The following is a 21,608-nucleotide window of genomic DNA, read 5'->3' as shown; positions in this document are numbered from 1 at the left end:
TTCTTTTTTGGGATTGTAATTTGTAAGTAGTAACATGACTTCACTCATTACTACTTACAAATTACAATCCCAAAAAAGAAGAGTAAAATGACTTATTGCACTTAGACAAAAAAAAAGGAACAATAATAAAGACAAAGAGAAGAACACAAAAAAAATAATTAGTAAGTTGAGTTATGAGTGAAGTGATGGGTATTATTATATCTACCCTCAAGCGCACGACGGAAAGAGACCATTCGAAATGGATTAGAAAGCACCATAAAATCAACTTTTTTTCCAAAGGCCTTTAGACCATCTCCAGTAGGGAATTCATCTCAGTTTCTCTTTATGGCCCACCTGTCATAAAAAGTAACTCCACATCAGTTTTTGTGTCATAAACGGTAAATAGGAACTCAAAGCATCTCTCTCTTCTCCATTAGGAGGAACTAACTTTAGTCCCTGTTGTGGTCCCACTTTATTAATTAATTAAAATACTTAAAATTAATGTAATTGATTTTTTTAATAATATTATTTAAATTTATAAATTTAAAAATAATTCACTATTAAAAGATATTAATATTAAATAAATTCATATATAATAATAATACACAATATATAATTCGGAATTACACTAATTTATAGTTGTGTTTACAATTGCTAATTTTAATAATATCGTTAGCATTTTAAATTTTAAAAATAAAAATAACTAACTCAACTAAGAATATTTTGTAAGGTGTAAAAATTAAATTTATTTTTTAATGTAAGTAAATTTAATTAATTATAATTTAATATAATATAAATAATATTTAATATTAATTATGATATAAATAATTAATATAAATTGTTAATTAAATAAAAATTTAATTATTTAATCTAATTAATTATTTTTTAAATAATTAATATAAATTATTAATTAAATAAAAATATAATTATTTAATATAATTTTTTTATATAATTATTACTAATTTAATTATTATTTCATTATTTAATATAATTATTTAATTATTTCAGATTTTATATTATTATTTTTTTAAAATAACTTACCAAATGGCAAGTTATTATTGGTTAACTTGAGTCCCTATTTAGAGGGACTCCCTCACCTTGAGGCCCGTGCGGGAACTCATTCCTTCTCTCCTCCAATGGTTAAAGTTCCTATGTGTTAGAAAAAAGTGAAAGAGGAACTCACCATTGTAGGTGCTCTTAGGCGAGACGACCTTTCTGAAATCAATGTGACTGCTTAATTATCCCACTTTTCTTTTCTTTACTTTTTTTATTAATACCACTAGTATAAAATCATAACGCGGGCCAAATATTGATCTCTTATAAAAAATTTTTGTTATATATCTATTAATATTAATAATTATTATTTTTAACATAAAAAATTATTTGTGTATAAAAATTTATTATATAGTATATAAAAATATTTTATTTTTTGCTTTCTAGAGACTAAATAAAAATAATTTATATTATAATCATATAAAGAACATTTATCAATTAAAGAATATTTAGTTATATTATTAAATTTCTAATATATGGCATGCATTGCATACAAATTTAATTTGTTTAGTATACAAAAAAATTATGTAATTATTAATCTCTTTTATTATATTAATGTTTAAGTTAGTTATTACAGCCTATTGCTCTATTGAACGTGTCATGTTGATTCTGTAATATGTTTAAATGGTGATTTGTTATCTTTTTAATTTGTAGGGACAGTTTAATTAGTTGAAATAGAATAAGCTTTTTAATCCTTTATTCACTAATTTCAAATATTGAATGTTGCATGTAAAATTGTCATTATACATAAATTTATCTATCACGGTTGATTGTACTTTAATTGCAAAATTCTTAATGTTCCTAAAATTTGCAATATACTTTCTCTTTTTACACGGGCTATTTGATACTTTGAATTTATTCTATTATTTTATACACTATTTTCATTATATACAAACAAATATTGTCGTTGTTTGACATTTATATTTGTATTTTTGCAATTTTTTTCGACTAACTTTCACTTTAATATGGCATAGTTTAATTATTATTTTGTCTTTGTATTGATGGATAGCTGAAAAATAGAAAATATAATTCTGTGTATAATTGCTAATCTAAATCGTTTTTATTTTAATTAAATGTGCTGCTAATGTTCTTAATTGATTTTTATTTTCGTGGTTTTTTCTAAGAAGGTGAAATAGAAATTTAAAACAAAAAAAAATCAATTCCAACTTAATTTGTACTTAAAAGTTGAAATAAATAATTTCGGTTTCAAAAATCAGATTGCTATTATAGAACTAATTTTTTATAACTTATACTATTGAAGGAGTTTTTATAACTATTTTAAATAAAGAACATATTATTAATGTTTTAATAAAGAAAAGCGATCAATGTAAATGGTAGTTATTTTTACTAATATATTAGATACACGTATAAAATAATTTTACATTAATAATGCATCAAAATTAAATTCTAAAGAAAATAGATTATAAATTTATCAATATTTTAAATGCATGATACCACTCTCAAGTCTCAATCAATTTGTATATTTTTAAAATATACAATTTTTATGAGTCAACTATCTTATAGAATTTGAATTGTATTGGAGTTGTTATTATTTAATATTTTTAACATAACTAAGTAGTAATTTTTTATTTACAATGATATAGAAGTGAACTTAAAAAAAAATATACTTTACTCAAATTCTTCACTTTTTCTTATTCCTTGTTCGTTTCTTTATTTTTTTTTCTTTTATTTTCTTCTTTATTTGATATTTTAATGTTCTTTAATTTTCTTCTTTTTTTTGCTTCACTTTTTCTTATTCCTTGTTCGTTTCTTTATTTTTTTCTCTTTTATTTTCTTCTTTATTTGATATTTTAATGTTCTTTAATTTTCTTCTTTTTTTTTTTGCATATACCAAAAGACCATTTGATCTTTTATGTTGAAATGAAAATTTAAATATGGAGCAGCACAAACAACAGCACAATTTGTAGGTTGAGTCTCATACTCAATATAAGAAGCAAGAAGAAAATCCAAAATGTTAATCTAAAGAATTCAAAGTTGTCAATTAAGAGTGAAAATGCCACAAATCTTTTTAATCTCATGTCAAGTATATTTTTTAGGGACTAAATTTCTAATATGATCTTTAAGTAACTTAGTAATCCGCTTAAAGTGCAAAGTGCACAAACACCAAATAGAAAAATTTTGATGGTCCATTAAGCTTGAAAGCTTTTCAAAAAATAGAATCACCAAGATGAAATTGTTAGCAGAAAATTTCTTCACGGAATAGTAACAATCCATAATCTACTTGTTAGTCCTAAATTTAATTTCTAGTGCTTCTAATAACGATGGGACTAGGATATTATCTTTGCATTCCATGCAGCTTTTCACTCAGAAAGATGAGCCTGAAAGAAAGAAACACAAATATTAGTCACAGAAGGCTATTTGAAAACTAATTTGAACCAAATGATTTATTAGCGCAAACGAAATTGGACTTAATTACGCAAAATTGAAAAATTCATGGATATGTTTGGTTTTGTTTCATATACTGTTCTTTAGAAAATAAATTACTGAATACGAACAAAATATAAAATCAATAATAAAAGATAGAAAATGAAACCAAATACCAATTCTACCCTAAAGTACTGAAAATGAAAAAAAAAAGAGGGAAAGACCAAGTAGATCTCATTGGTTCACATGAATTACTTTTGAAGAGTACATAACATGCAAATTGAACATCGTTATACTAAATTATTTTTTAGGTTCTAAGGTAATTCATATCCCCAAAAGTTTTTTGAAAGTGTTACCCTGCTTAGCTTAACAGAAATACTTGTTGACACATCTTGCTATATGTATTTTTCTGCTAATAACGCTTATCAACAACCTACAACAAAATATAATCAGTTAAATGTAGCTACAGGTAATACCAAAGTTTTGTTGCAGCAAGATTTGCAATGTGTTAGAAATTTTAAATAATAATAAAAAATTGTCATAGCACATACTTTTATTAATCCTAATTTGTGGTTTAAAGAAATTCTAATTTGTGATTAAAAATAATGAGCAACTTTGAAGTTATGAAGAACAACCCCTCTTTCAATTCTACAATCAGTATCTTCATATGCTCTCTCCATTAATAAATACCTGACCCTTCCCCATGCTTCCCATGTCCAAAGCCAATGGTTCATTTCCATCCAGTGCATCAGAATAAACCTGAATGTTCATTTATCATGATATTAGTAAGCTTATATATAGTTGTTAAACTTTAAATTCCTAAATCCTAATCCATATTAAAAGAAACTATTGTTATGTTGTGCCATTTAAATTAGCTAGAGAATATATCTGATGAAGTGTTTTGATGAAATCAAGTTTTACTGGGTTCAATTTGAAAATTTATCCACCCTATATAAACAACTACTGCTAGATATAATAGTATATGATGGTACATACATGCACCTAAAATAAGATAACTGTGAATGCCAAAGAGCACTTGAAAACTGATAGTTAAATTAACATAAGTAAAAAGAAGGGAACTTTACCAAGTTGGAGCATAATGAATGGTATGAGTGATATTCTCATATGTTGATATGCAGTTCTTAGTTGCTGGACACAAAGCTAATGATGAAGGATTTTTCTGCTCTCCAAGATAATGGGGATTTTGTTCCACTGCACAAAAAGACCCACCTCAATTCTCAATTCTCATCACTCAAACATGCAATAATGGAAAATATGAAATCTTATTAAGATATTCCAAATCTGGATTAAAATAATGCTATAAAACATAAACAACTTTCAATGGTGATATGAGAAACAGGGGAAAAAAAGGCTAAACCACAATTTTTAAATTTCCAAAAGAATCTACAAACAGATCAAAGTATTGTTTGGAGGGAAAAGCCTCAGACCCAAATCTGTGATATCTAGTGGATTCCAATGTGCTAATCTGTGATATCAGTTGAAGACGTCAGATATCTAGCGGTCCTTATTACTCTCTTGCCGCTCAGGGCTACCAATGTTTCTGCCCTGGGAAAAATGAACCTGACTTGCTATTAAATGAAGACGAAAGTGAATGCTTTTTTGTCAATGAATCCTGGCCATAACCTTTGTCTTTGGTGCGACCACCTGCAAATGCATATTATCAAACGACCATATGCACAACGTACATATTAGTATATCTAAATACCTAAACTTCCAAGTTACCATTTGGTAGTTCATGTCTTCAGGGCTAAATTCAGTTTAATTTGAAATGATTCAACTTCAGAATAGTAGTAATACTACTTAGCATTATCAAGCAATAAAACTCAAAATACTTCCAAAGAGCATAAAAGTTTTTCAGAAAACCAAAAGTACAATAAATAAACACTTCCATGATGAAGCAAGATAAGCAAAAAAATTAATTATCTAAGACAATTCAATAAAATGAGGAATAAAAAATAGTGCTATTGGATAATTTTGAGTATTTTATTTAGAAAACCATAAAGCATTTTATCTGTGATCCTAAGTGTTAATTGTACAGAGTTATTTTTATTTTAACTATTAGATCAAATAAATATTTAGTGTTAATTGTACAGAGTTATCTTTATTTTAACCATAATGCAACAGTATTAAGGATGATTTATTTTAACTATTTAGTGTTAATTGTACAGAGTTATCTTTATTTTAATCATAAAGCAACAATGTTAAGGATGATTTTCTTTTTTAAGCAACAGTGTTATTATGAACCAAGATTCTTCTTCACACAAACAAAAGCATAATGCATCAGTACATATGAAAGAACCTATCTTTTTAGCACTTTGATTACTTATTGTTAAAAGTTCACATATATACACACATACTAAATCAATGATTTTCTATCATATACATAAACAGATAAATACTGTTGGAATAGATTAGTTTTGAAATTTACTAAAAGATTAAATACAATAATAAAAGAAGTAAGGAAATACCTAACATTATAAATCCTCTTTCCTCAATGATTTTTCAGCCCTTTTTAAAACTGACAACTTTCTGACCTTAGCTTTAGTTGTCAAAGCAGCAACATTTTTATTCACCTATAAGAACATCATAACAATCCTTGTTAAGTCTCAGGAGATGCTTTTGGTGCTGGAACACTCCCTCCTCCGCTCACACTTCCTGCCAAAATTAATTATCTAATCAACTATGAGGGAAAAAAAAAGAAAAAGAGAAGTAGATTAAACAAAAAAACATCATTTTTAACAAATAATTCAGATTCCAACATGCTAGCATATGCAAGATGAATCTGATGAAAATCTTGAAGCTGTACAGCCTTAGCAATTTTTTTTATGGTTTTTCTCGTCCTACTTTTTCTTTCTTTCTTTATGCCAGTGAACATTTCATAAGGAAAAAAGGAAAATTAGATCCATTTACCAAAGGTAAGAAACCGAAAAGAATACTCAATATATATCATAATATAGTGATCAAATAAAAGAATGTAACATACTTCTCCTTATCAACCATATCTGAATCATAACAACTGATTATAGTTTTCTAATAACACTTTTACTTTAGGTTCATTCTCAGTTCAAGATTAAAAGTTTTCTCATACAACTTCAAATAAATATTAGCACAAAATAAAAAGGAAAGTAATTACTATGAGTAAAATTATCAAAACAAAAAATGCACACTGTGTTTAACTTGAGAATAAAAAAGATTTCTACCAAAAAAGTGCAATTAAGGATCCAGCAAAGATTAAAGATAACACAACTACAAAGCTTAGGATTTTAAGATAACACAACGACACAACTTACAATTTTAAGAACTCAGAGGCAAATAAAAGAGATCCTGATCTCAGGCTTCAATCCCACAGAAGACGTTCATACCAGTACCACAAAAGTTCATTCTTCCCCTTGTTGTTCGTTTTTGCTAGAGAGACCAAAAATCGCACAAAAATTCATTACAAACTTATAATCTAAATTACAATTAGAAAAGTTGTAAACATTTTACAGCACAAACAACAATTTCGGGAAACCAAAAAGGAAAAGATAGGAAGCAAACATGAAGAATTTTACAAGGTTCTGAAAATCGAACCGGTCATCGAACCGCTCTAGCTATTGGTTCACTGGTTTATAGGTTCAACCGATTCAACCGTGGTTGAACCAAAAAACCGTTTTATAATAAAATAATAAATAAAATATAAATAAACGCATTAAAACATAATTATAGTCTAATATAAACCTTAAAATATTATCCAAATTAAAGTACTACATAAACCAAAATGTTATGATCTTATTCAAGTATAAACTCAAAAGTCAAATAACAAAATAAGACAACCAAACATAAAATGCCAACATCCAAACTTATCATCAATCATCAAAATCCACTATAAATCACAATATTATTGATACTAATGCTGCATGTCATTAATTCTGGATGGAGTCATAAATTAAGGAATGGAATAATATATATCATCTGGCTTTCAGTTTGCTTATTGATTCCATAATATATATTTGTTCACCAGTTTTGTAATTTATCATCCACAAAAGGGAAATTACAATCCAGTGAATCCACAAAGACCTCAAACTTGTCAAGTTTCAAAAATTTAACAGCAGCAATTCAATCTCCAGCAGCACATCACTAGGCAAAAAAATCACAAAATCCTACATAACTGAAATAAAAAAATCATGAAGACAGTCACCATTTAAGCATAATTAAATCACAAAACAGTAAAACAAACAGAAACACACACAAAACAGCAGCAATTTCAGTTTCCAGCAGCACATCACTATGCAAAGAAATCACAAAACACAAAACATCAGCACAACAACAGCAGAGCAGAACATATGCTGAATTAACTAACTTAACAATCTAAGCACAATTAAGCCCAAAGCATAGTTTTAATTGACTTAATTAAACACAAAAATGCTCAGCAATGAACAACAGAGAGCCAAAAAAGCATAGCACAGCAGCGAAGAAGACACAAACCAGGGTACAACACAGCATAGCAGTAGTGAGCAGAGCATTCAATAATAAATATAATTTGATGATTTATGAACTAAAAAACAAACACGAACAGCAGGCACTAGTAGTGAGCTATGTGATACAAGTATTCCTTTAGGCAATGAGTACAATCGAGAAACTTTAACAAAATTTAACAGCAGAAAAAAATAAAAGCATGTACAAACCAGTATCAATTTATCATCAATCAGTAGGAGGATTGGCATTGGGGGAATGGAAGGGCCTTCGAGCACCACGAAATAGGAGGATTGAAGAACGATCACGACGAACCAGGCGGCAACAGTGCGACCAACGGGGGCGCGATGGAGGCTAGGGTTGTGTTTTGGGGAGAAATAATGAGAGTATGTATGAGACTGAGGAATCAGGAATGGGGCTCGAGACAGGGGCAAGGGCTTCAGGTCACTCAGGACGACAGTGCGCGACGGCAAGGAGTGGTGGCGGTGGCTGCGATTTCTACGGCTGACTTCGACGTAAAGGGCTGCGCGAATCTCCAAGCCGGCTCCACGAACTTGCGACGGTGAGTGACTTCGATGGAGGTGTTGCGACGGCGGCGGTGGCTCGAGGTAGAGACTGCATGCGTGGCCACTGAGTGCGAGAGGCGAGAGTGGAGGGCTGTAGGGTGGAGGCTCGAGAGTGGTGTCTGATTGAACTGAAGAGTGAGGACCGAAGACTGAAGGCTAGGGTTGGTTTCTGGATCAAAACGCAGTGTTTTTGACAAAATTTAAAAAATCGGCTGGGTCACGGTTTGGTTCGATCGACCGGTTCGGTGGTTTGATTTTGGTTCTTAAATTTGGCGGTTTTGCCTTCTGTCCGAACCGTATTTGTTAACGGTTTTTGGTTCGACTGGCCGATTCGAACCAATTTTCAGAATATTGGAATTTTAAGTACCTCATTCCTGGTTGAACTGAAACTACTCTCGTCGATCTCAGGGTCCAAATACCCTACATACAACAACGTCGTAATGATCACATTCGCAGCACTTGCTGCCCGGCTGCGAAGGAGCAGTTGTGACGCAGTTCTGCAGTGGATGCGGGTTCGTCTGCACCCTCTTCTCCTTCTCCATCCATCGTGTTTTCTTCTCTACTTCGTTCCATCTCTAATGCTTCTCATTTTTTTCATTTTTGATTTTTTTAGTGAAAATGTAAACAAACAAACATATATATGAGGATGAGAGAGAAAGAATGATTTTGGAAATGATAAACAGCTGGAAGCCTCAAACAAAAGCTGGAACAAAATTGTTTGAATTTGAACTTCATTAAACTCTCGCCTAATACTCTTCTCTGTTACAGAACTTTTAACTTTTATTATTTTATCAAATATTTTATCAAATTTTGTTGCATTACCACTTGTCAAACACTGAGTCTATACACTTGTAGTAGTATGTGACTCAACACTTGTCGAGTAAAGAACCTATTACTACTCTCCTATTATATATTAATAGATAATAGATAAAAGATTAACGTGGCATAGAAGGGATCTCCACTAAAAAAAAAGAGGGAAGGAAAAAAGAAAGTGATGATTTCATGGGATGCTTAGACCGATGACCCCCACAAAAAAGTAAATATCTTAACTAAGTGAACTATTCAACTAACCTCTTAATACAGGATTTTTTTTATACTATTTAATTATATCATTTTTTTTTACACTTGATTTTTTTATGCACCGTGATAAGATTTTTTTTAAAATTATAATTTCAATCTTAAGTACTGAGGATGGCATACGATTAATTAAATAGCCAACAATTAAGACATATTCTCTCCAAAATTGAATAGAAAGAATGCCTTGAAAACGTAATGATCTAAGCAACATTGAGAATATATCGATGTTTGCGCTCCACTCGTCCAGAGTAGTGTTTTAAATGAAGAGATGAGAAGAAAGTCACAAGGTACATCGACTACTCATTCAGATGTTCTTATTTCTGAGTCTAGGAGGAGAAGCAAAAGTCGAGGTCCTAAAGGTAGAGATCAAAGCAGAAGCAAGTCTCGAGAAAAGTATAAGAATATTGAGTATCATCATTGTGGTCAAAAGAGACATGTGAAGAAATACAAGAGCACAAATAAAGATGATGGTAGTAATGAAGACAAGGTTAATGTAACTCATGATGATTTTCTTGTTGTTGAGGAGTTTGAATATGTTAACCTTGTTGATAATAGCACTAGTTGGGTGATTGATAGTGGTGCTTCTATTAATGTTACATCTAGGCGGAATTAGTTTACATCTTATACTCCTGGTGATTTTGGTGATGTGAAAATGGCTCATCAAGGTGTTGCAAAATGTGCTGGTGTTGGACAGGTTTGCTTAGAAACCTCCAATAGTACCAAGTTGACTTTGAAGTGTGTGAAGCATGTTCCAGATATTAGGTTGAACTTACTTTCTATTGGTAAGTTGTGTGATGAAGACTTAGATAGCTCATTTTCTCGTGATAGCTGGAAGCTCACCAAGGGTTCCATGGTTGTTGCTAGAGGTACTCGACACTCTACTCTTTATTTAACTCAAGCAAAGATTGTGAAAGATGTTGTTAATGCTGCTGAGTTTGTTGATGAAACTGATTTATGGCATAAGAGATTATGTCATATGAGTGAGAAGGGCATGAATATGCTATCCAAGAGGAATTTTTTATCTGGTTGTAAGGTTGCGTTGCAAAAGTGCAACCATTGTTTTGCTGGAAAACAAAACAGGGTTTCTTTTAAGAGTCATCCACCTTCAAGAAAGCCGGAGATACTTGACTTGGTGCATTCTGATGTATGTGAGCCGATGAAGACAAGAACACTTGGAGGGTCTATCTATTTTGTAACCTTTATTGATGATCATTCTAGAAAATTATGGGTTTACACTTTGAAGACCAAAGATCAATTTTTGAATGTGTTCAAGCAAGTTCAAGCTTCTGTTGAAAGAGAAACTGGGAAGAAGTTGAAATGCATTCATACTGACAATGGTGGTGAGTAATCAGTTCCATTTTATGCTTATTGTAAAGAGCATGGTATAAGACATCAGAAGACTCCTCCGAAGACTCCTCAGTTGAATGGCTTCGCTGAAAGGATGAACAGAACATTGGTTGAAAGAGTTAGGTGCTTATTGTCACAATCTGGATTGGCAAAATCCTTTTGGGGTGAAGCTTTGAGCACTGTTGTTCATGTCTTGAATCGGACACCATGTGTTCCCTTGCAATTTGAAGTGCCAGAGAAGGTATGGTCAGGTAAAGATGTTTCTTATGATCATTTAAGTCTTTGGATGTAAAGCTTTTGTTCATATTCCTAAAGATGAAAGATCTAAGCTTGATATAAAGACTAGGCAGTGTATTTTTATTGGCTATGGCATGAATAAGTTTGGTTACAGGTTTTATGATCCTGTTAGCAAGAAAGTGATTCGGAGTAGAGATGTTGTCTTTGTTGAAGACCAAATATTGAAGGATGTTGATAGTGCGGAGAAGCCAATGGTTCAGCCTAGTGATGATTTTTTTGACTTTGATATTACTCCCTCTATGCCTATGGTAGAAGATGGTAGAGTTGAAGCTCAAAATAATGAGCATGATACAAGTGCAGGTGAAGATGGAACAGTTGATCCGATACTTGATGAAGTTGGTGATGATGATCAAGATGAAGAACCAGCTTTAGAAATTCCTACAAATGCACTTAGAAGGTCTACAAGAGAGAGAAAGCCTTCGTCAAGGTATTCTCCACATGAGTTTGTTTTGTTGACTGATGGGGGAGAACCTGAATGCTTTGGAGAGGCTGTTGAAGATGAAAGAAAAGCTCAATGGCTTGAAGCTATGCAAGAAGAAATGAAGTCCTTGCTTGAGAATGATACCTATGAGTTGGTAAAGCTACCGAAGGGTATGCGAGTTTTGAAGAATAAATGGGTATTCAGAATCAAGAATGAAGAACACAATTCTAAGCCTCGGTATAAGGCTAGATTGGTTGTTAGAGGTTTTATCCAGAGAAAAGGTGTTGATTATGAGGAGATCTTTTCTCCTGTTGTGAGGATGTCATCCATTCGTGTTGTGCTTGGATTAGCAGCGTCTCTTGATCTGGAGATTGAGCAAATGGATGTGAAGACGGTTTTTCTTCATGGTGATTTAGATAAGGAGATCTACATGGAGCAACCGGAGGTGTTGTTAAAGAAAAGGAAGATTTTGTGTGCAAGTTTAAGAAGAGTCTTTATGGGTTGAAGCAAGCTCCAAGACAGTGGTACAAGAAGTTTGAATCTGTTATGGGGAAGCATGGTTATCGTAAGACAACTTCAGATCATTGTGTATTTGTGCAAAAATTTTCTGATGATGATTTTATCATTCTTATGCTTTATGTGGATGATATTTTGATTGTGGGCAAGAATGCTTTGAGGATTAATGAGTTGAAGAAACAGTTGAGCAAGTTCTTTGCTATGAAGGACTTGGGTCCTGCCAAACAGATTTTGGGCATGACTATTACTCGTTATAGGGATTCCAAGAAGCTTTATTTGTCACAGGAGAAGTACATAAAGAAGGTGCTTCAAAGGTTTGGCATGAATGATGCCAAATGTGTTGCTAGTTCTTTTGCTCCTCATTTTAAGTTGAGCACCAAGCAGTGTCCAACCACTGATGAGGAGAAACAAGCAATGAATGAAATTCCTTATGCCTCAGCTGTTGGAAGCTTGATGTATGCTATGGTGTGTACTAGACCAGACATTGCTCATGCGGTTGGTACTGTGACTCGTTTTCTCTCTAATCTAGGTAAAGAACATTGGAATGCTGTTAAATGGATTATGAGATATCTCAAAGGTACAACTAACTTGAGTTTGAGTTTTGGTGGTGAAAAACCTTTGCTAGTTGGCTTTACTGATGCAGACATGGCAGGAGATATTGATTCTCGAAAGTCTACTTCAGGTTATTTGGTCAAGTTTGCAGGGGGAGCTATTTCATGGCAGTCAAGGCTACAAAAGTGTGTTGCACTTTCTACCACAGAGGCAGAGTTTATTGCAGCAACTGAAGCATGTAAAGAGTTGTTGTGGATGAAGAAGTTTCTTGCAACACTTGGTTTTAAGCAAGACCGTTATGTGTTGTGGTGTGATAGCTAAAGTGCTATTCATCTTGCCAAGAATTCTACTTTTCATGCAAGATCTAAACATATTGATGTTAGGTATCACTGGATACGGGATATGTTAGATTCAAAGTTGTTGGAACTTGAGAAAGTTTACACTGATGACAATGGTGTTGATATGATGACAAAAGCATTGTCAAGAGAAAAGTTTGAAACATGTTGTTTGATCGCCGGAATGGCGAGATCCTCCACCTAGTCGAGAAGGGGGAGATTTGTTGGGTTTTTTCTCTCCTTTGTGAGGCCCAAGTCCAACATTTTGAGGGTGTCTCTTTGTACCTATTGTGACACAACCCTAATTCAGATTTTTGGGGTCAATTTTGAGGGAAAGAGAGTAGCCACCAAGTGAGAGAGAAGAAGGAAAAACAGAATTTCCGTTTTTGCCCAAAGCAGTAAATTTCAAATGGCATTTTCTTAGTTGTTCACCGTTGGATCGGCTTGAAATTTTAACTGCGTCTATCATCTTGTTCTTCATTCTGGTCGGTGGAGATTTTGATTGGAGGTTTGTAGTGGGAGAAATTGGCTTCGCAAGAGAGAAATTAGGTTTCCCATTTTTACACAGAGCAGCAATCTTTGAACAGCAATTTCTCATTCTTTCACCGTTGGATCGACGTGAAATTTGGACTGTAGATTTTTCACATCTTGTTCTTTATTCTGAATGGTGGAGATTTTAATTAGAGATCTGCAGAGGGAGAAATTGGCTTCGACAACAGCTCTATTTTTTGGGTATATTTCATCTTCTTGCTTCTCATTTGAAAGCTTTGGTGCTTTGATGTTTTGGCTGGTTATATGCACATTTTTGTGCTTTGTTTGAGACTCTCTTGTACCTCATTTGATTATAGTGGAGCTATTTCATTGGTCTAGACGACCCATGGTTTTTATCTCTCACATTGAGAGGGTTTTCCACGTTAAAATTTCGGTGTGTTTTTGTTATTGCTTTACTTGCTATATTTGTTTGTTATAGTTGCTGCCATATTGTGTTGTGAGTGCTTTCATATTGTTCTTGTGTTAGATATTTGTGTTGTTTCCGCTGCTAGGCTCTTTAAATAACACATAAACCAATTGGATCCAATGAAGTAGATTACTTGTGAGAATTGTACACATGAAGAGTGGGGCTCATTTTTTTCGAATGGGAAATAATAATGGTGTAGCGGATGAACAAAAATTTTACTGGTATAGTGTCAGTATAAAATTCTAAATATATTAATTATTTTAGTGCATGAATTAGTTCAAATGAACTTTATTTCGGACCAAAGAGAAGCATTATACGTTTTTATTCTTCGCCCTTTGATTTAGATTGTCTTAACTTTATTATTCTTATATTTTATACATTAAATTATCATGAAATACAACGAATTTTACTGTATCTAGAAACAAAAAAAAAGGTGATTAGATAACATGTTTTGTAGACAAAATAAAAAAGAATTGGATAACATGGTGCGAATAAGAGCCATTGATAAAAATAAATGGACAATTTTAAATAATTATCATTCATCTCAAATTCCCAATTTTTAAGATCCAGATCCAAAGAGAGGGAGGGAGGGAGGAGTTCTCCTGTTTAGTTCTAAGGTGTTAGGCGTGTTTTCTTGTTTTATACGTAGTAAAATAATTTTAAAATGATTCATGATATAACATGTTTTGTTTGCGTTAGAGACCAACAAGGTAACAACTATTAAATTTAAATGTAACCAACTTAATTTGGTCTGTTCATTAGGTAAAAAATTCTTCCTTTTTAAAATTATGCATGTTAAATCACTAAAAAAAAAATAATACAAAAATATTCTTGAATTTGTGATCACTATCTTAATTTATTGTTCGTAATCTTAATGTGTAATTCTTTGATTTTTTTCCACTAAAATTTATAATATCCTTATTTTAGATTGAATAGTAATTTTTTGAGAGAACAAGAATTGCAAAGTAATTTTAGTGTATTGGGACCAAAATTATGAAGTTATATTTATATTAGACTATTAATTCTTATTAAAGTCTAAAGACTCAAGTAAAATAGAATATTTAATTTTATTTTATTTAAATTTAATAAAAAATAGTAATAACTTATTCTATTTATCATTTATAATAATAAATGATATCATCTATATAAATCATATAATATGAAATAGTTAATGTAATTATAATCAATTATATGTATCGTCTATAAATAAATTAAAAAATTATAACATATTAGTTTATTTAAATAAATATAAAATATTTAAATTTTATTTTATGCATATAATAACACATTGGCAACAACAACTTCTTTTGATTGGTAACGGATAAATTAAATATAAATATGTAATGTCTTAGGTCACTGCTTTTATGGCGCTACATGCTACTTGTTGAATTTCATATATGATATCTACTTGTCTTGTGCATTTACTAGAGAGTAAGACTTGCAATATGCAAATATTTAGTTGAATAATACAGGGCTTTAACTAATATCACTTTGTTTAAAATATTATGAGCAATTCTTATGAGGAAATATATTTTTTGAAAAAAGAAGAAAAAGAAAAAATAATAAAATATAGATACGTATAAAGTATAAGACATTGTGTTAATTTTTACGTTCCATTATTCTATAGAATGAGAATTTTGATTATACTAGATTTATATTCCATTTAATAAGAAAAAATTAAAAATATGAGTTGATATAATATCATATATACTTTATTTATAAAATAACTCAATTGCAAGACCAATAATAAAAAAGTTGAAAGCACACAAGTATTAAGCCTTCTTTCCTTCTAGAAAGATAAAAGTAGTTGGGGTTCGACTATGATACTGAAACAAAAGTTTTTCAGCATCGACTAAAAGGAGCTGGCATTAGAAAAGAAGAACACGTGTGGTTATAATAGGAGGAGACAAGTTCTAAGACAAAGCAGCAATGACAGAAATTTTTACGGATTGATTTCTGTATGAAGTCTAATAATATTATAGCATTAAAGAATTATTAATTTGGATTATATTTTTTTGGTTAGTGTTGTTTTCGGGCATGGGCTTGTATTTTAGTTTTTGGCGGATGTAAATTGGAAAGGTGTATACTTGATTTTTGGTGAATAAATTATTAAAAAAAAAAAAAAGGCCGAAAGTAAGTATAAAAACAGAAATCAAAATATCATAGAGGAATAATAATAATAATAATAATAATAATAATAATAATAATAATAATAATAGTAGTAGTAGTAGTAATACATATTGTTATCGGATTGGACCGATCGGTTCAATCAAAAAATCAATGAACTGGATCTTATACTAGTTCGGTCCGGTATTTGAACCGTACAAAGAATCAAACAAATACGAACCGGTCAAATTTAAAATAAACCGGTGTGAACCGATCAAATTCGGTGAAACTGGTTCGATCGAACCGCTTGAAAGTGAAAATATTTTCAAAATACTTAAGGTAGGGTTTAAACCCCTACCCTCAAGGAAACCAAAACACTCCACAACCACCGGGCCACTATGTTTCCTATTAAAATCTATACAAATTATAATACATATAGATATCTTTTATCAAATAGTTTATTTTTATTTAATTTATTTTAATTTTAATTATAAACTCACTCATTTTTAAATTAATTATATTTTTATTTAACAATAGTTATAAACTCACTTATTTTTTATAATTATATAATATCTATTAATAATATTTTTTAATAAATACTTGTAGTATATACTAGTATAATAGATATAAACTAATTAGTAAATTATTAAAATTTAAAAATAATAGTTATTTTAATATAAAAACAAAATAAAAATATTTATGATAGAGTAAAAATAATAAAATATTTATTGTTCATGTTCCATATTGTTTTAAAATAACTTGATATTTTTAAAATGTTAGTAAAAATATGTATTTTAAATTTTAATTTTAAACTTTTGACTATTTTTTATTTTTTATTTACATATGACCGGATCAAACGGTTCAACCAGTAATCTACCGGTTGAACCAATAATCCAGTAATCTGACTGGTTCGATCACCGATTCAGTTATGACAACTATAGTATAAATTGTAATTTGTGTTTTATTATTTTTAATAGTTTTTTTATTTTTTTCATCAAAATAATAAAACGCAGCTTCTATTTTATTGTTTTCACCTTTTTAATTTTTTTTTCTTTTAGCCCAAATGCACCTGTATTCTATGGATGGATAATATTTTAAGTTTTTTTTTTTTTAATCAACAAAACGCAGCCTGCATTATGCGTAGTCCATTTTCTTTATTATCTAAAATGGACTATTTATCTTTTTTATTATTTAAAATCATTCATCTTCCCTACTATTTGAAACGTTTCATTTTGAAGAGTTTAGTCCAATTTAAATTATTAATATTTTTTATTATTTTTAAAAATTATATTTAATTATTTATAAATACATATATCTCGTTTACAAATATATGAAAATTGAAAAAATACACTGTAAACGAGATATGTACAAAATTATATCGTCTACACTATAAACAAAATAAATAAATGCGATGTAAATTGGTAAATACGCTACAAATTATTTATTTTGGTAATTAAAATAATTAAATAATTTATTTAAAAAAATCCTTCTTTTTAATGCTACAATTGTTGTTGTGTTTAGATGATAAGGTTGACCAAATAAGTGAATAACCATTTTAGTTGTTTTAAAAGTAAGCTAAAATTTATATTTAAACATATATTAATGAAAAAAGTCAAACTGTTGATTGAGGTAACATTTGCAAGATAGAGCAATTTGTAATCACAAATAATTGCACAAATATCTAAATAAATAAATAAAAAGATAGACTAAGAAAAATACTAAATACTTATGGTCATGGTTCATGCATTGTTTTCTTAAACTAATTAATAAGGTGATATTAGTTAATTATTTTTTTAAATCTTGATATATATAATTCTCTTAAAAAATAATACATGTTGATTGTTAAGAAAATGTTTAAGTCAAAATAGTATTTATTATATAAAAAAAAAAGTTATGCACGTAGTAATTAAGATTAATGAAAATCTAATTTCGTGAGTTTGTATGAACTTAACTAAATTGCCAATTATATAGTTGAAGTGAAGTCCCCTGAATAAAAAACACAGAACAAGAGCTCTGACCTCATTGATTATATTCTTTCTTCTTTTGTGATTGACTAGTACAAAAGACATGTTGACATCGTTTTGATTAGGACTAATACTTCTTTTGAATTTTTTTATGCTTTCTACATCATATTACACTATTTTTCTGCAATAAATTACTAATTTGATTAGTTATTTTTTATTTTGGTTGATTTCTTATATGCTCTCTGTGATTATGTTGCATGCAAATAACATGTTTGATGATTTGTCTCAATAAAGAATTTAAGTTTGTGACATATTTTTATGTTTTGTTAGAGAATCATTAGCATCAATTAGGATCAATTAGTATCGTCTATATTTATGTAGTATATCTGTATATTAATTATAGGATTCTATGCCTTTATTACTCTGATTCATTTAGCAGCTATAAATACCTCTTGTATATTGTACTTTCGATCACAACTCAATAATACACCTTTCAGATTACTCTCTCAGTCTCTTGTTTCTAACATGGTATCAAGAGCTTAGGTCTTTTTTTTTTTTTTTCCGATGAATATTAGTTCATAGCCCCTTTGTTTTTTCCTTGTCGGCAGTGTTCTTTGGCCTCCTTTTTCGTTCTCTTTTTGACGCTTTGGTTCGTCACCCCCATAACCATCTTGTTCGTCTTGTCGCCGTGATTCCAACGCAACCAGAACCGTCGCCATCCACCTCCAGACGCGCCTCCACGCGCCGCCGAAAGTCGCTGCCACGACCAGTTTGATCTTCCCTCCCGCTGCCACTCGTGCCTCTTTGATCGCAATTTTCGGGCTGTTTCCGACGCTTTGGTTTGTCACCTCCAGCATCATCGTGTTCTTCTCTCCGTCAGCTTTCCAACGCCGCCGAGATCGCCGCCAAAGAGCACCGCACGCGCCCCCACGCGCCGTCAGAACATCGCTGTCCACCACAATTTTTTCTCATCCAGAAGCTTCAGCAGCCGTTGGATCTTCGTTCAGATCGGACGTCCCTGGAGCGTCCACGTGTCACCCGGTAAGCTGGTTGGCAACCCTGACCCGATACGACCCGACCCGACCCTCCCTTGACCCGCGTGCCACCTGTGCGCCAGCGTGCCCCCTTCCGCCTATCCGGTTCTGCCACGTGTCGTCGCTCGCTGACGCATCGCTGACGTGGTGCTGACACATCGCTGACGTGGCGCTGACGTGGCAGACAAGTGGGATCCTCCCTAAGGTTTTTTGGTGAGCTCTTTCCGATTTTGCCATCCGTTTTCTCATTTTCTGCTCCGAAATTGCAGTTTTTCTCTCCTCTCCTTGTTCTCTATGACTACTTTTATGGAAAAATCAGATGTTTTTGCTACCACAGACAGAAAGGGGGCCTTCTGTCGCAACTGTAACCGTTTCGGGAACCCGTTCTCCAGCTGTCCCTCTGTTGAATGTCGCACATGCCACCAGAAAGGGCATATTAGCTACCATTGTTCATAGTTGTTCTGCCGTTATTGCAAGCTCTCGGGACATTTGCTTACTACCTGTCCTACTCGTCCACCACGTCCTGCGCCTGCTTCTGCTGTTGCTGCTACTACTGAACCTACCACTGTCTCTCTATCTGATATTGCATCTCTTCTACAGCGTCTTCTCTCTGTTTCTGGTAATACCCCTGCTGCTTTATCGAGCCCTCCAGGTACTTCTAAATGGTACTTTGACTCGGGTTGCTTTAATCACATGTCTCCGTTGCGTAATATTTTCTCGTCCATGTCTGCAACTACACATGGACCTTCTGTCAATACTGCAAATGGCTCCCTCTTGCATGCAACACACAAGGGTTCTATATCTCAGTCATCTCTTAATCTTCCTGATACTTACTACATTCCCAAATTAAACTTCAATCTTATTTCTGTTGGTCAACTTGTTGATCTGGGTTTTGACGTCACCTTTTCTGTTTCTGGTTGTCGTGTACAGGATCCTCGAACGGGACAGATCATCGGGACTGGACGTAAGGTCGGAAGGTTGTTTGAACTCGAAAGTCTTCATATTCCTCCTGTATAATGAATGGATTTTTGACGGTTTAGAATTTCACAAATGAATTCTCGTTGCAAGTATAGTTTCTAAACCAAGCAATAATCCTTTCATACAAAAAGTTGTTTGTCACTAAAACAAACCCCTAAAATTTATAAACCGAAGTATTCAAACCTCGGGTCGTTCTCCATAGGAATTGTAATGAAGTGTCTTGTTATCGGTTGTGAGTTATATTTGGGGTTTTGATATGAAGCATGAAAGATAAATGGTAAGAAAGTAAACTAATGGCTAAAAAGGTCTTGGCAAGGGTTGGTGGTCAAAGATCTCTATCCTAATCACTAACCACAATATGAGAATTGGCAAGGATTAATCTCATTAAATCATCCTCTAACTAGTAGTAAAGGAAAGTCAAATGAGCTATATCAATCCTAGTCCATAAGTCTTAACTCTCCACTAATTCAATTAGTGAGAACTAGAGTCAATGAATCCCAATCATCAATTACTTGGACATTAGTAACTCAAGAGTTCCTAAGTTACCTTTCCAAGCCAAGAACATAAAACTCTACTCTAAAATCCAACCAAGCATTTCATCAAACACTTGGAAGGCACAAAAGAAAAACATAGTAAATCAACAACAAGAATTAATTCTAACTACAATCAAATGTAAAGAATTAACAACAACAATTAAAGGAAACAAGATCTACATGAATTACCTCTTATTGAATTGAAAGAAAATGTAATGAACAATAGTAGATCTATAACAAAACATAAGAACAACATAAAGGAAATTACAACAAAAGAATGGAAGAAGAATGAATGTAACAACAAAGAATTGAGAGGTAGAAGTAGAAGAAAGCAAAGATTAAAATCTAGATCTAAGGTTATTGAACTAAACCTAATCCTAATTCTAGAGAGAAGTGAGAGCTTCTCTCTCTAGAAACTAACTCTCACTACTAAACTAAGCTAAAACTAAACTAATGATAACTAACTTCTAAAGTATGAAAAGTATCTTCATTCCCCCTTCAATCCTTGGCTTAAATAGCATCAGAAATGAGTTGGATTGGGCCCACAAGGCTTTAGAATTCGCTGGCCACGTTTTGTTTTAAGTGAACCAGGTGGCAGCAACGGCGCGTGCGCGTACTATGCGCGTACGCGTCACCATGCGCAGTTCAACCATAGCAAATCTTATATCGTTTTGAAGCCCCGGATGTTAGCTTTCCAACCCAACTGGAACCGCATCATTTGGACCTCTGTAGCTCAAGTTATGGCCGATTAAGTGCGAAGAGGTCGGCTTGACAACTTTCCGGTTCTTCCATTTCTTCATGAGTTCTCCAACTTTTCATGCTTTCTTTCTTCATTCCCTTGATCCAATCTTTGCCTCCTAAACCTTAAATCACTTAACAAACATATCAAGGCATCTAATAGAATCAAGGTGAATTAAATTTAGCTATTTTGAGTCCTAAAAAGCATGTTTTCACATTCAAGCACAATTAAAGGAGAATATACAAAACCATGCTATTTCTTGAATAAATATGGGTAAAAGGTGATAAAATCCCCA

The 21,608-nt window shown here is 32.0% G+C and overlaps 1 long non-coding RNA gene and 1 pseudogene across 2 annotated transcripts; both read right to left on the bottom strand.

Annotated features, from left to right (window-relative positions):
- Positions 1–21,608, bottom strand: part of LOC112732607 (aquaporin NIP6-1-like) — a 93,943-nt pseudogene that overhangs the window by 7,896 nt on the left and 64,439 nt on the right.
- Positions 3,162–8,619, bottom strand: LOC112737125 (uncharacterized). Of its 2 annotated transcripts, XR_003812931.2 has the most exons (8): positions 8,103–8,619; positions 6,729–6,843; positions 5,907–6,093; positions 4,866–5,082; positions 4,503–4,629; positions 4,108–4,176; positions 3,774–3,850; positions 3,162–3,371 (listed from the first exon to the last, which is right to left on the bottom strand). It is a non-coding gene; the product is annotated as an uncharacterized lncRNA (long non-coding RNA). The 2 variants fall into 2 exon arrangements; XR_011870219.1 differs by lacking the exon at positions 3,774–3,850 and having other exon boundaries at positions 8,103–8,606.

The sequence above is a fragment of the Arachis hypogaea genome, chromosome 13 (assembly GCF_003086295.3).
Source record: "Arachis hypogaea cultivar Tifrunner chromosome 13, arahy.Tifrunner.gnm2.J5K5, whole genome shotgun sequence".
Taxonomy (NCBI): domain Eukaryota; kingdom Viridiplantae; phylum Streptophyta; class Magnoliopsida; order Fabales; family Fabaceae; genus Arachis; species Arachis hypogaea.
Note: the sequence above shows the minus strand (reverse complement) of the source record. Positions and strands in the feature narration are given on the sequence as shown.